The sequence below is a fragment of the Plectropomus leopardus genome, chromosome 24 (genome assembly GCF_026936395.1).
Source record: "Plectropomus leopardus strain MGB_pleo_1.0 chromosome 24, ASM2693639v1, whole genome shotgun sequence".
Classification (NCBI taxonomy): Eukaryota; Metazoa; Chordata; class Actinopteri; order Perciformes; family Serranidae; genus Plectropomus; species Plectropomus leopardus.
In genome coordinates, this window is record NC_142199.1 from 15885169 (window position 1) to 15901601 (window position 16433).

The following is a 16433-nucleotide window of genomic DNA, read 5'->3' on the forward strand; positions in this document are numbered from 1 at the left end:
AGCTAATGTTTGTCACCATATTGGTTTCCATGGAACGGCATTGTTGAGATCATTCCGAGCCCCTCGGTGTTAGTATCGTTTGCTTTAAGGATTTTATTTGAGGTTATTTCTGAAGTGACATTTTCGGAGGAACTTGACATTTTGATCAAATTGATAAAAAAGATTATCTGACAGTCGTATTCCCAAATAAGGCTGGCAAAGCTGCGTCACAGATGTCAGGCTTAAGAAAAGTAAATGTAAACAGTCTTAAAAGTAATTCAATCCCTTCTCTCCAACTCTGTGCAAGTTTTGTGAGGCAGCAGGTCACCATGTGTTGTAATCACGCCAGAGAAATGCCCTCTCCATTTGCATTTCTCCATGTTTATTGAGGTGTGAGACACTGGCATGCAAACGCCATTATTCTCCCTCTCCCTGGCTGATTTCCCAGCACAGTCGGCTAATAGAGGTGAGCTGACAGCAGGCCCAGTGGAAGACCACCCGCGCACTGTGGGCAACAAGTGGTGACATCTTAATTATGAAGAATGGACAGCAATCAAGCCTGGACATAAATCTTAAGATGGCACACTGTGTGACATCACAGCTTATATCAAGGCTGCACTATATATTATTTCAGCATCAGCTTTGCAGTGTGCACATGCACAGCAGTCACATTGCAGAATGTGCGATGTTAAGTGAGTCTAAAGGAAAATTTGCACGATTCTCATTTCCATGACTAATGGCCAAGACTTCCTTTAAAAGACTGGTGGCCTTGTGGGTTACGAATGTTTGTGACGTATGGTAGGGTTTATGATGGGAAGTGTGTGTGTCTGTGTCAGTGCGTCAAAGTATCGTAAAGATTGCATACTTTTCCATGGGTATTAAAGCTACAGTGGTCATATCAAATCAAGTTTATTGATATGGCAACTGAAAAACAACTGCAGCTGACCAAAGTCCTGTGCAAATTGAAATCGATGGCACACAGATAGATAACATTTAGATAGGCACAAAACAACAACAACACCAAAATGATGGTAGAAATGACAAAGCAGTGTTATTTGTACACAAATATAAAACAATACAACACTGGTAAGATCAATTACATATAAACAAAGAGTACAAAAAATCAAAACCACTATGAGCAACCAAAGGCCATTAAAAACATGTATGTCTTAAGATGAGTGTCAGTGGAGGGAGAACATTTAATTGAGAGCAGAGGGATCTTAATTTAAGTGAGCAGAAAGTCTGCAGAAAAGCAGTAATGAGACAAGCTAACGCTAACAGTTTACATATAAAAAAACTCCCAACTCCGAGTCCTGCAGGAGTCGGATTTTTAAGACCTGCTCCAGTACTGAAACTGCAATTCGCAATCGCCCTGCGACAGGCACATGTGACCATTAGTTCAACAACGGGACCCAATCTTCAGACACAAAATCTGTGGCCTGACCTGAAATTGCAAATTGTTTACTATACATGAGCTGTACAAATAATTTGGCGATTATTTGGGGACATTTTATACATGTGACACTATGATAATCAATGTAAAGACAAAGGTAATGCAGGAAATACAGTTTAAACTAATATTTTTTGCTCATTCTTATAATATTGAGCAGCACGTCCACAGCTAACATGCCTGATTGAAGTGATTGCTTATATTCCAGTTGGCGCAGGAGAACAGGACCTACGCACAATGCAGCAGTCAGAATGTTAAATAAAATGATTATACTCCGTTTATTTAATATTGCCATCATTTAATACCTGCAGTCTGACCCACATGTTCTTTTTTTCACCCAGAACCGAATCCAGAAATTAAGTCAAGACAAAATACCCATGGGCACCTGCTGGAACCTCACCTGATGCAGGACTTGGAGGCGGAGCAACATAAGGGAACCCTTTTATTTTAAGGTAAGCAACGTGCATTATTAATATAACATGTTAAATCATTGCCTTTAGTTAGAATTGATTGATTGTGAGTCAGTATAATTCACCCCTCCAAATTCAATTCAGAGGAGTAGTCACATGGCTCGCCAAACGGCTACGTTTTCTTATCATTTTTGTTTTTTTTCGGAATTCAGTCTCTTTCGAAATTTCCCCCAAAATCTTGAATTAATATTTCTTATCATATGTAACTTTGCAAGGCATCTGGTGAAAATTCTTCTTTCTTCATATTGCAATTTAGATAGCAGAAAAAAAAGCTTTTTTTTTCCTGTATCGAGCAGCTTTAGTTTATATTCAGTGATTTGTTGCAAGCATCTCTTTTATGTGAAAAGCTTTCAGAGTGAGAGGGATTGTAGCTGGATTGGCAGACAGGATTTAGAGGCTGAGGTTCAGAGAAAGAATCTTTTGGGCTTTTTTAGGGAAGGGATGAAGCCAGTTGGAAAACATAGTTTGACTCAGCTTTGCCCTCCTTGGTTTAATCACAGGCAGCATTTGAGGATTCAGAGATAAAGTTAGCTCAGATTCTTCTGGCAGAACAAACTGAAAGTCAACACTGTCACAAAAGGAAAGTGATCCGTAATCCCTTTTTAGTGACACATTTGCCAACAATTCCATCTTTTTGTCCACATTTCCCTGCTTTTGATGTATGTGCTGAGCTCTTACGCCCATGATCACGGCATCCTTTTTAACAACCCTGTGAGGGAATTGGTGTGTGTTACTCACATGTGGAAGAAATCTGCCGTATCGTGAAGATGGAGGCTCATATGTTGAGAGCAGTGAGTCAGTGTGTATGTACAGCGGCAGTTAGCAGCTCCACATCACATGTAAGGAAGCATTTGAAAATGCATGGCATACATTAAAGAGCATTCCTTTCAATCCCAGCAGGACACCAGCATCCACCCACGTTTAAGTGAATCTTGCTCCTGAACCCACTGCTGTATAGTGATATCTGGCGACACATCAATAGATCTGGTCCTAATGAGCAATATCACGCATTGTAGCATGTTTTATGGAGGTGTGTGTGCACATCAAAGTTTGGTTGTGTCTCAGAGTTCGCTGAATAGTTGTGTTGTTTATTGGCTATTATATTTTTTTAAAGCGCAAATATTCCAGGTGTTGAAGATTGAGCTCAGTGAAACAGTTTGTGATTTGGTTTTACATGAGTGAAACCTGAGCATAGTTATTGAGTATAATTCTTGGAGCACTTGATCGATGTTTGCCGGTTTGATTTATTGGTTATGAGGTTGTTGTTAGCTCATAATTAGGCTTGTAATAAACAATATAATTCAAGTTATTTTCAGACCATTTTATTCCACTGATATAATAATATAGTTGCTTAGTAATGCAAGTACAATCTTTCAAAGAGAAATACACTTTTAATTCTTAAAAATATTCAGACATTGGAATTAGAGTACTAAAAAAATGTGTTACATATTTTGAAAGTAATTAACAACTGTTAATATACACAAGAAAATATCTATGAAATTATAGTACCTATATAAGAGTAGCACACATTTATTGAGGTTGAGATACAGATTTGAAAACTTTCTTATATTATTAAACAAAACATTTTTACAAAGATTTGCAAAAAACAGAAAAAAGGGTAAATTGCAATAAATTCCAATAAATTGCACCCTAATCTCAGCATGTTGCCAAGCCCTCATATGTTTATAAGACACCAAAAGAAAAACTCCATTGCAGCAGTCCAAGCAGTTTATCACAATTAAATTCATCACAGGGATTTAAGACTTTTTTGTCTCACAGCTCAGTTTTAAACAAAATATTCTGCCTTCTTTCCCAAGCTTGAGCAAGCAACAAAAAAGGTTCCCTTCCTGAAACATAGCTCAAGTTTTTCATAATCATCCAACCATAAGAAGTCGGCATACATTGATGACATTTTTGTGATCTTTGTCTTTTGCTTGAATTATACTTCACATAGGGTTCTACATTATAACCATCCTTTGTAAGATAAAACGTTCTTAATTTTGGCTTATACCATATATATATAGTTTTCTTTTTACATATGAAACAACTTGTTCCTTTCCTCCTGAAGACAAATCATTCAAGTAAAATAAAGATTTCAACTCTTTAGTCACAATAGATTTGATAAAATTTGGCACTCACTCACGAATTCAAGTACTGAATACCAAGAAATTCAGACGTTTATTTACTTGGTCCTTGAAAAGTACTTGAATAAGATTGAGAAGAGAGCAGCTACTACTTATCGTTTACTGGCTGGTAAATGCCAACTAATTAATCAGCGCCAGGATGTTACGTTGGCTTGCAAACAAGCTTTTTTTAGATGGTGATCAGTAATTTTGTGCTTCTAAATTATGCTCTAAAGTTTTAGACCAAAACTCTGCTGGAGAAATGAAGGTTTGTAAATGTGTAGACATTATTTTTAGTAGCAGGAAAAAAACATTAAATTTGGGCACAAATTATAAAGATTCACAAACACTTGAGGTGCTTTTTAGAGCATGTGAGTCGGAGCTTAAAGTAATAGCAAAGTAACTGATGTCCCATAGTCTGCTCTTCATATTTTTCTGCATTTTTGTCCTTTGCCAATCACATGCTGGATAATGATAACAAGTTAATTTATAATAAGTTCATTTTAGTCAACGCTAGCATGTGTTAGCTCCATTTCTGAGCACTCGTTTGTATGCTTGTATGTTTCTCTTGCACCACATGGTTGTGGAAGAAAAACATATTTTCTCTTGAAAATAAAAATGAGTGCTTGAGAAAGTACTTGAAAATTCTTGAATTTGACACCCCCTTATCTGGAAGAATCCTGAATAGTGCAATACAGCAGCAACCATAAAGGCAGCTAACATGCTTTCAGCTGCTCAGTCACTTCACTGTGAGGAGTTTAAGTCAAAGTTAGCTCTTTAGAGTACGTTTTTCCTGCTCAGACTGAAGCGGATTTGTTTACTTTCAGGCTTTATCAGACGCAATGATATTTTAGTCAGTATACGGCTAAATGACAAACGCTGCAGTGTGTGAGCATTCCATTAGTTTGTGAGGACTCAGCCGTACAGAAAATTTCATTTGTTGCCTGTCTGAATGTTGTGTTTTCAGGTTAACTGGCCACACAGGCCGGGACTCAGGGGGATGGCTTGTTTGTTTTCTCTGTTGTATAAGAGCAGTGGAGCTCAAATCCTGTTGTGTCACAAGCTTTTTGCATAACTCACACTTTGTGCAAACCCTCTCTGCTGCTGCAGTGGAAACACAAGCTCGGAAGCTATTGATTTGAGCTAATCCCAGATAGTATTTGCTGCATACATGTTGCGCCATGTGATTCCAGTAGCTCATCAGTCCCCCAGGACTGGGATAAGAAGCTACCCCCTCACCCCACCACACACAAGCACAATTAGAGTTGAAGATCTCACACATGCCTGGGCAAAAAATAGCACAATCACGCCGCACATGGGGGGCTGGAATTAAATCCATTTTTGGTAATTTAATGAAATTCAAGTGTCTCGTCCTCACAACTCTCATCCCAATTAGAAATGAAAAACTGTGAACACAAGGGTAGGAAATTATTAAAAGAACAGTCGGGTGGAAGTGGAAATTACAGAAGGCCCTCTTCCCTCGCTCCCCTTTAAAATGTGAATGTCAACGGAACTTTGTTAGCAAAGGTTAACACGGTCATTAGAATTCAGCCCGCAGCACGTCTAATTTATTCCCAAAGTGGTGTCATTCATTTATGGATCCGTTCCATATTTAGGGCGAAGGCGACGGCAAGATTTCCATCGCAGAATGTCATTTAGAACAACGGCGTGTCTAATACGAGACACTTAGCTGGGTGTCTTTGTCTTTGACTCACAGGTCAGGGATTAACACTGGCAGAGCATTGCCTGCTGTCACTCCCAACCTGAAACTAAATCTATATCATTTGAATAAAACATAGTATGAAGACATTCGAGTCCATTTAGATGTCTCGGCTTTAAGACATCTGGCCTTGACAACACCAATAGGTCTTCATTTTCTGTCTCCCTGAGTAAAACGTGGAAACAACAACACTTGTCAGCCTGATGCTCTTCTAAGCTCAGGAAAATGCAAAGGCATTTTGTTGGCGCCTACGTCTCTCCCACTGATTAATGGCTAGAGGTGGAGGACCCATGTTGTGGCTTTGATGAGGCAATTTGTACAGTTCTGCGAGAAAACAATGGCAGTTCATTTTATTGCGATGCGTCTCCAGGGATACATCAGCACGGCTGCAACATCGTACAGTGAGGAGTTTAGCCCAATAATAAATCAAAAGATGCTGGTGTGCCAGGGAGGGGGGCGGTATTACAGCTCACTCTTTAATGGCCCATGTGCTGTTTGTGGCTCCATTTGGATGCAGAGTTTGAAGCCAGCATCTTATTGTATTCAGTTATGACTACAAAGCCAGGGACTGTTGCTTTTGATACATCCCTCTGGGTGTGCACAAAGCTGCCAGTTGATCATTTAGTGTTCCAAACATCACATTTTCCAGATGAACAAAACTGTAGCAAAGCCTGGGAGTTATATTCCAAGGGTACAGGTGTACTGCTTGATGGTTATCGATAACAGAAAGCTATTGATAAACCACAATGTGTATTCGAGCATCCATTGCGCTACTTGAGCCTGTTAGCCTGAGGACAAGCCGTAGTACATTTTACTAATTTTTTTGCTGATGGACCACAGCTAACAAGCACACACCGTATATATGTGACATCGACTTTCATACATGCACATTACTGATGCTGTATGTCAGCTGCTGTCCAACTGGGTCCTCGGATGTCAAAGGCACCAATTAGTATTTTTGGAAATAGTGGACATCTATGGCTAGTAATTGGCTGCTTGGTGTGAATCTGTACTGTTTCATCTTGGTTGGAAATTTCTGTTGCATTCCCAGCTTTTAAATTGTGAATATTGTCAGGTTTTCTTAGTTGTCTACCATAGTAAATTGAATCTCTTGGGGTGTTGGCAAACCTCCCTTTTTTGAAAAATCTTATGTGTGTGTGTGTGTGTGTGTGTGTGTGTGTTCGTGTGTCTTTTTTTATCATTCTGTGTCCCCTCTAAATTTGGACATTTTTGCATGCGTATGAACACCGCGCAAGCGGAGCTCTTCATGAGTATGCAAGGCTGTTTCCTGACTGAATTATGCCAGTCGAATCAGATTTGTTGATTTCTTCAATACGAATATCTGACAATATTTATTATTTTTTTTTTCCATTAAGTTTGAATTGGGCTCAGCGAGATGTTCATTGTGACGGGGCATTCACTTAACATAGTAAACAAGCCAATTGCCTTAACGACGGATCAGAATTGTGAATCAACATGTTTTGCTGACACCAAACATGTCAAACAAAAGCCAGAGACTGTAACCTCTGAAGATGCTGTGAGCTGTAAATTCACCACTTCTATCCAGAAGGCAAAAGACAATGTTATCTTGGAGCCTTACAATGCAAAGTCTCCTCAATGCCCCTGAACAGTGTCCCTGGCTCCCTGTACTAAGAGTATCTCCATAGCAAAATCTGGGGACCAAAAGGTTCCCAGAAGTACACTGCACAGCACACAGACTAGCAAAAAAATAACAAAAAAAGTGGCCTTGATGCAATCTCAGTTGATTTAAGGGTCTCCAACTGATTATTTGAATCGATCTATGAGTTTGAGTTTAGTTTTAGGAGTCACATGGTGGATAACTGATCTGTTGATCCAGTCAGAGCTCATAAGATTGATGGATGAGAAGAAGAGCTGCTGCAGAGGCAAGTGAATACAAACTTTTTGGCCCAGTGCAATGATTAAGTTTAACTTTCACAGCACCTGACATTGTGCTTTTCCATCTGTGCCCAGAGTACACTCTGCACCCCGAGAGTTTGGTTCAATGAATAACTGAAAAGAATATAATTTTCCAATAGTGCTCCAAATAAACACTCCAGCTCCAAAAATATCAAATCAATCAGTGGTGGCAGATGTTTTCCATCGTGGTGGACCACCACAAATGAATAATTGTGTGGGAAACCCTCTCTATGACAGTATTATCTTGACATTAATCTTAGCTAGGCCAATATTTATGAATATTGGTCTTCATAGAGACCACTGACCAAATGATTTAGAACACACATCGTCCGATAACAATTGGCGTACGTTCAATCAGAGCACTGTTATACAGTATAATAGAACTGCAACTTCAGACGTTTTGGTATTTCCTCTTGATTAATTTACCAATGATTGACAAATTGATTAGTTCACTTATCCTTTTGCAGGGTATTGCTCAAGTGCATATTCTTAACAAATGACCTTCCGTTGTCCTGGAAACAGGTCTTGTTTCCTTTAATTGGTCACCCGTCTGTGTCCATTCTGCACAGTTTTACAGTTACTGTCATTACTGTCATCATTATTTAGTTGGTTAATGAGAGCAATGGGAGACTTGGCGTACCTCTCTGAACTAGACACATTTTTCTAAGCTGCTGCTTCATGAGGCAGGGGAGTGAATTAACTACAGCAGCATTAGCAGCTACTGTGGAGTCAGGAGTTCACACTGAAGGTGTGTTGGTTTTCCCCCTTCTTTGTGGACTGGAGGGATTTCGATTTGTAAATGTGCAGTAACATCTAGATGACACAGTAGTATGCCAGATAACCAAACGCTGCAGTATGATGAATATTGATCATATAAATGTTGATAATGAGGACCAATATTTCATTGTGGAGTCTCTCGCCTGCAGGTATTTTGATCAAATTTGATTTTTTTTTTTTATGAGAGATTTGCAAGAAAACACCAGAAGTGGAATGCTTATTATCATATTGTTGCAATATATTTGTCGCTGGGAGTTTGAACAGCCACTAAGGTGTCTGCACGGTGCCCACAGCTGCTGCTGCATCTCTGTTGTGTTACTCTGAGTGTGCTGAGTATGTCAGTTTTCTATATCCACATTTACTGACAGATTCAGATGCTAATGTTTCCATGTTAACAAATGTAGCAGTGAGACAGCATTGAGGATCGTGCCGGGGCCATCATTACTGTGTTTGTGCAGTATATATGGGCAGCAGGTCTACAGTGATCAGCTCAGAGTGGAGCAGGTCCACTTGATTAACTTCCCATTTGTGGGCTGTGTAAGCCCTCCAGAAGTCAGCAGCCCTGCTAAACCTGCTTGTCGCTAATTGGAGACATGAAGCACTCTTCAGGAAAGCCCAAAAACAAAGCCTTGGGGGAAAGGTGTCACAGCTGCCTGTGCATAGGTTAATAAGCTCATAGGCCTTTTTCACAAAAGACATTTTGACATGTCGCAGCAGGAAAACCACAAATGTAAATAATAAGATGAGTAATGGCTGAAGTCCATTTAGCTTCTTTAGTTTTAAACTCCTGGTGTAGTGCACGCTGGCTCATTGTCACAGGTTACCGGGACGCTTGCAGTGATGCTGCAAGCAGACTTTTTCATGACGTTTGTGACTTTGAGATATAAATAATTCTTCTTATTCTTCATATATCTTCTGAACCTTTCCACAAGATCAAATCAGCCTTGTAAATATTGTATTTTGAGTTTGTGAAGATGTATCAGGCACGTGCACGGTGTCTGTTACAATACCAGTTTGTGCACCATAGATTCTTGGCTTGCTTTGCTTGGGGGCCACTGATGTCGGGTGGCAGGGGGCCAGGGGCCTGTTGCATGTATGTTTTGGGGATTTTAAGACATTTCTGGGATTGTAGGACGTTTCTAGGATTTTGGGATGTTTCCCTGACGCATTAACATCTGAAAGGAGGCAGTAAACTTACTATTCGTTGTGCACAACAAATTGGTGTTGAAATCATAGAACAAAAACCACAGGGAGTGAAACTTCCCAGCTCTCCTCCGACGTTGTTAGACGTTAAATTTAGGTTGTGATGTTGGGTGACCAAAATTCAATGTCAGAATAACGTCTAATGTCAACATGAATTTGACGTAGAATACTGTTGATAGACAACATTGATATTTTGTTGGTTTTAAGTTGTTAAGTAACCGAGTAACTGAGAATAAAACCCAACATCTGCAAAATGTCATAATTTAAACGTCCACACAACATGACATTCGAAAGTCGTTAGATATTTTAGGTATCGTCCACAAAATTTACATTCTGACCGTAGATTGACATCTGACTGATGTAAGAGTCCAACATCTTTCCAAGCTCTGCAAAAACACCTGACCACCCACCCACCGTCATCCCCAGCTCTCTTGACCAGTAGGAAATAACCTTATTTTTTTAGGTTCGTACAGTGTACTGGAATTGACGAATATGAATGTTAATAGTAAAACATTATTGTGATATATTAATCTTAATCACAATTTTGGATTTCCCACAATTAAATGACCATGATTTATTGTGATATAAACTTAAAAAATGTGCGCTCCTGTCATAGAAAACTCAGCTGCAAATCAAATCAAGTGCTTCCCAACTAACAGCCAGTCCTTACATTGGAGGATCTGTTGTTTGGAATAACGTTACTAATGTTACCTAACTTTACCTTGCATTACCTCACTGAATCCCTGTCCTTGCCAGCAATTCAGACATTCATAACAGAGACAGTGTACAGCACATCACTGTATCCATCCAACTCCACAGACAAACTGAAATAACCAATACAAACAAATTAGTCCAAAGATATGCATCCAATAAACACTGTTTTCATTTGTTTGCACTCTATGATGGCATATTTACTTTTAGATAGCTTATGTTTTAGGTACAGATTTCATTTATATTTTGCCTCTAGAGGAATAACTGAATAACGATCAGGTTTATTTTGATGCAAATATTTGTACATTAGCAGGATGTTGCACAACATGGAAGTGAAAGCAGTGCTCTGTTCTTTCAGATGTGACAGTGCCATAAAAATGTTTTGTGCCTAAAATCAATAAATAATTGTGTTTATCATTTTGGGCAAAATTATGCAGTCCAAGGACCCACTCAAATGACCACCTGTGGTTCGTGGGGATTCACTGCATTGAAAACCTGTCAACATCACCGGCTTTAATACAACAGAGCAATCGTTAATGCTATTAGTAAAACCTGCAATTTTCCTGCTATGACAAGTCAAAATGTGCTCTCAAAAGTAATCAAACTGTTAATTCAGCGCAACAGTCCTGGAGGCTTATTCAGACATGTTTTTCCCTTCTCCAAACCAACATCAAAAATGAGGCAGATAATTGAGAGCAGTGCTGAAAGCCTGATGATCATGTGTAATGTGCAGCAGTTGCTTTGCTCTCTGCGAGTCATTTAGTTATTATTCATAGTAAGACTGTTCCTGAGCAGTGGGTGGCTGCATAGTAGCATTAAAAATCCAAAAACAACAATGTTCCCCTTCAGTCTGGGATCCTACACAAAAGAGTGACAAATTGAGAATCTTGAAATGCTATTTCTCACAATATTGAACTGAATCAGCGACGAGAATGAAGACTTTGGAGACAGAGGAGATAGCAATAGTGAGGGTGAATTGTGAGAGACCCTATGAAGAAAAATATTCTGTTTTGCACACCACTCATCCTCCACGGTCGCTCCATGCATAAATGAATACAGATAGCTGGGTGAAATCAGTACTGATAAGAAGAAGCTTGGCACAAGATGTTGCTGCTAATCAGTCCCCTCAGCCACCGTCCAACCCGGCATACAAAACCACCTCTCTCACACACACACACAGCACAGAAACAATCACTTTGCTTGATATTTCCTTTCACAATTGCTTTTGCTCTATCCATTCAACACCCATATAATTCCAGTGGAAATATGTGCTCTGCAGCTTATTACCGAACACAGATACTGGATGTTGCTTTGCATATTGACTACTTTGGCTCTGTTTTATTCTCTTCAGGCTTGTGTCATCATTAAATCACTTATTTCAACATTTAACACACTCAGTTTAGCCTTGTGCCGATTGGCGGTTAGATCGTGTATTGCCGATGAAAGGATTGTTTGACGACTGTGACCATATTAAGCAATTTAAACTTGCTTGCTATCAAAGCTAAGATGTAATAAGAGTAATGTCTTGAATCTGCGCCCTACTGTGCATTTAGAGATGTTTCTGGTGGAGCGGCACGTCCGCCTGCTGAGCCCCGTTAATCAGCACGAGTGACGAGTGAATTTCAAATCCTTAATTACAAACCAGTTTGCCGTCTCTTTAACACGAATCTGATACTCAGCATCTCTGTTCTTCACATGCTCTGCTCTTGGTAAGAGTAGTTAACATCGTGAATATGATTTGGATAATAAAGATGAGACAATAATGCTGATGCTGATATTGTCTTGTCAATCACACACACACCAACTTAAAAAAAGGAGCAATTGTTTTAAAAAGATTAGATTTCAGTGGATTTATGCCAACGGAAATATATATGTATATATTTCACCCATGAAATCCCTTTTTCAAGTAATACCTTCAGATCGCAAATTTGGATTACGATACGATAAGATAAGATAAGATAAGATAAGGGAACATAACACAAGGTACAGCTTCAAAGCAACTCAAGAGTCAAAGTGATTTGAGTACAAGGAAAGGATAAAATATTCCAAAATAAAAATTAGATATCATTGAGGAATAAAAGCAATACATGTATTATATAAAAATAAATTCAAACATGACAATGCCGTTAATTGTGCATTGCTTTGATTTGATAAATTCTCAAGCAGATTTTTGATATTCTGCATCTTGACACTGCACTGGTAAGAAACGGCTAAAAGTCGTCCGTGCTGGACATCACTGGTGTTCTGCGACGTTACTCTAATCACCTCTCCTCACCCAACCCTAACTGGTGCTGTAATTCAGATTTTTAATATTACCGGTCTGTCAGAATCCAATAAATGTTGTCAATTTGAGCCCCTCTTTCTAACTAAAAAGAAGAGTTCAACTTGTCATTTCATCAAAATGAGAAATCCTTGGTGGCTCCTGAGAGAATACATTAAGAGGGATAATGAAGGCGACAGAGAGCACCCAGGATGATTTCCTGTGGTGTATTTTCTGCTTCATAAATTATAATGTCACCATCAAATGAGGCAGCTCTAGGAATGTATGTATGCATAAAACAGGCCATATAAATAAATAACATCATATATGCTGTAATAGAAAAACCATTTCAAAGCTGTTTAACGCCTGTTTGAATATAAAGAACAATATTATCTCTAAATGAGCTTGGATGATTAAAAAAAACATAATTAAAAACAGCACAGAGTACAACTTCATGCATCTGCTCCAAGACATTTCCTATTAAAAACCTATTTCAGGCTGGTGTTGGAGGTGTAAAACAATGCTCAACTTGTAAGCTGTCTGCAACTTGTCAGCTGTCTTGTCGTTTCCGACCTTAATTGGAAACCCAAAGTGCTGACACGCAGCAGCCCTGAATCCACGAAGCAACACCTTATTTTCACTTTTGCCTGAGTCCCTCTCATCTCTTACTTGGTCCCGTCAGTGGTTGAGTTGAGCTAAGCTCACAGTTGTGTGATGACCCAAAAAAAAGGCTGCTTTTCAAACTAGGCAGAGGAGAATCGCCCCTTCTAGATGTCATTTCTAAGTAGCACAGCACAGCTAGAAACGTACTTGTGTTTCATCCTTGAGAGATAATTTGTAGACCATAAAATGAGAAAACTGCAGTGCCTTTTTCAACTCAATAAGTAAAAGTAATTTAAACGAATTAAAAAGTCACACTTTGTGAGCAAAGGTGCTCTTTGGAGTCAAGAGCCATAAGAAAGCCTTTAAAGTAGGACTGCATGATTAGTGAACTTTTGTCAACTAGCCAGTAAAAAGTTGTCTTTAGCTGATCACTGGAAGCACTGGTGAAATGGTGTTCGTCTCAAAAATCAGTTGACTAGAAAATATACCAGCTCCACTTGTAGAGGGCTGCAACGTTACATAATGTCGCTGATGAGAGCCAATAATTAACCAGTTATTCTGTTAGTGTCGGGTCTGCATGTTTCCTCAAGCACAACAATAAGCAATGAAAACATTGAAGTTATTATATGTAGAATGACTTTAGCTCTATGAATTTCACAAAATGTGTCCAGGCCTTCTGATGGTCATCCTCATGTAATGTGCATTTTCTGAATGCTTATGATTAAGGACAAAACAGAGCAGTAACACCAGAGATCTTGCAGCATAGTTCAGGCAAAATATGACCTAGGGCTGTGCAATATGGCTTTAAATGTATATATATATATATATATAAATCTACTCTAAACTACCATAAACTACCAAAATACAAAATAATTGAATTAGCTTAAGTAACAAATAAAGTAGCTACTGCCATAAAATATGGTTACATGAATTGCTGTTATAATTAAGTTGAATAAATACTGTTATAATGTTCCATAAAGTAAAGTATGTAGTTAAAGTGCTGTCATTGTAAAGTTAAATAAAGTAATAAAACTTTTGACGCTGCCCCCTAGTGCCGTCTGTTGGCTGTGTCTATGCCAACTTATGGTTAAATTGTTATCAAGAACTCTTGCAGAGTCAAGAATTTCAGTTTGGCTCTGCACCACTCCGGCCTACAATAAAATGTATTTTGCCATGTGTTAATGCAGCTTGTCAAAGCACAGTTGAAGCTAATGATCACAATGTCATCATTCGTAGCTTCTTGGTCTGGGTTTGGCTCCATTTCCCAAAGTATGCAAGGTTTTTCACCAGTACACAGGCTATTTGACTAGTGGTAAACTAGTGATGTAGGTGGATGAGGGAGCGGCGTGAAGCTGCTGTCAGAGCGGACAGGTGTGGTGATTGGGGCAGAGCTGGGTGAGGAGTATAAAATGTGGAGGCAGCTGTATACTGTGAGCCACATTTTGTTGTAAAATGAATTATGCAGTCCTTCTAGGAAAGCCAAGTTCCTGAATTTGGTGTAGATACATAATATTGAGTGTAGTGACACAAATGAGCTTCCAATGGAGCAGTAAAGGTGTTTTTTTGTTTCTAAAGGGAGAGCAGAGGACCTGTAACTAGCAGACACATATTATATAATATGTGTCTGCTAGTTTCTACCTGCTATATACATATATATATATATATATATATATATATATATATATATATATATATATATATATATATATATATATATATATATATATATATATATATATATATATATATATATATATATAAAGCAGGTAGAAACTAGAAAGTACAGATTTATTTTCATTTGTCCTTGTTGGTGCTTGTAGCCTTAAGTTTGCCAGGTTGGAGACAAATAAACCTGTTGAATATTAGATGTGTTGTATGTCGATTCTGTACAGAGCAAAAACAACTGCTGTAGCTGCAGACCTGTTAGAATAGAAAAAAATACAGAATATTTTTATTGTCATTGTACACGTACAATGAAATTGATGAACTTTTAACTTTTAACAGGCGTAGTATCTGAAGACACAAAGGTCAAATATGCTGCTGATGTTGGTTGTAACTGTAGCTATGCATTTTTTTCGTATAAAATGGTCAGAAATTATAGGAAAATACATATATTTCTGATAAACAAGGAACCACAGAGTCACTGGGTTTACTGTATGCGAACTGATCATGCTATTGTGTGTGTTGTCACCCGCCCAAAGACCCATTTGGAGTCTGGAAAAATCCCAGTATGGAACACTAGCCAGTCTCTATACCTCCCCTGCATGGGGTATGTAGCATACAAAAGCAAAACTCTGGTTTAAGTGATTTTGATGGTGAATGCGGCTGTCAGTGCTCAGTTCTGTGTCAGCTGTGTGTCAGTACAGACCCACCCAGCAGGGCCTTGATTTGAATTTGTGGCATTGCTTATGAAGTCCTTCTGAATTGGAAAACAGAGGTTGTTTGTCTTCCTCTGGTCAACAGTTACGATGTGGATAATGTCCTAGGACTCATTGTCCATGATGGTGTAATTATATTACTGTGCACAACGCCCTGTAGAAGAGCTGTAAAGACAAATAATGGTACACAGCATTTCCGCCCATTTTTTCCTGCAGAGGCGTTATTAGAGTTTGGAAAAGTAGCAAAAAAAGATGGATGAGTACGTGAAAGAATATGGTGGAAACTGTGTGATGCTAAAGAATATACCATTTTCTAATATTTTTCTGATATTAGAGCTCAATTCCAAAAAGCATTTGATGGCAAAAATTATGCAACAGGCTCGGCGGTGCATTTACTGAGAGCGCCAAGCTCGAAACTCGTCACTAAGAGGAGCTGCTTCATCAAGTGTCATTGTGTCATTTTTTGCTTTCAAGTGCTATTTGGGATTGAGAACACAGTATTCTGACAATAATTGCAAGACCTACATGGAGAGTCCATCCTTCCAGCTGCTGCAGAAAAGAAAATAAAGACAGGTGAAGCCAAACATTTTTCCAACAATTTCAAAAGTGTCAAATTGAAATAATTTCCTTTTATGTATCTTCATGCACTCATCTATTGCTACTATATGGTCTTTTGCATACATATGTAGTATGGCTATGACGTGCTGCGTTGCAGACATGGATATAAATAAAGCCCAGTCAAATGTATTTATGAAGGAGGCTTGGCGGTTTGTGTTAACTGAAAAAGCTGAGCCACGCTGTCACTTCAATGTCCACTGGAG

General features: G+C 38.7%; 1 protein-coding gene across 6 annotated transcripts in view; it reads left to right on the forward strand.

Annotated features, from left to right (window-relative positions):
• LOC121962812 (beta-1,3-galactosyltransferase 1-like) overlaps positions 1–16433 on the forward strand; it is a 126862-nt gene that overhangs the window by 20512 nt on the left and 89917 nt on the right. For all 6 annotated transcript variants that reach the window (XR_006107166.2, XM_042513117.2, XM_042513118.2 and 3 more), the window contains one exon: positions 1771–1881. The gene's annotated coding sequence lies outside the window, so the exon portion shown is untranslated. The remainder of the gene's footprint in view (positions 1–1770; positions 1882–16433) is intronic.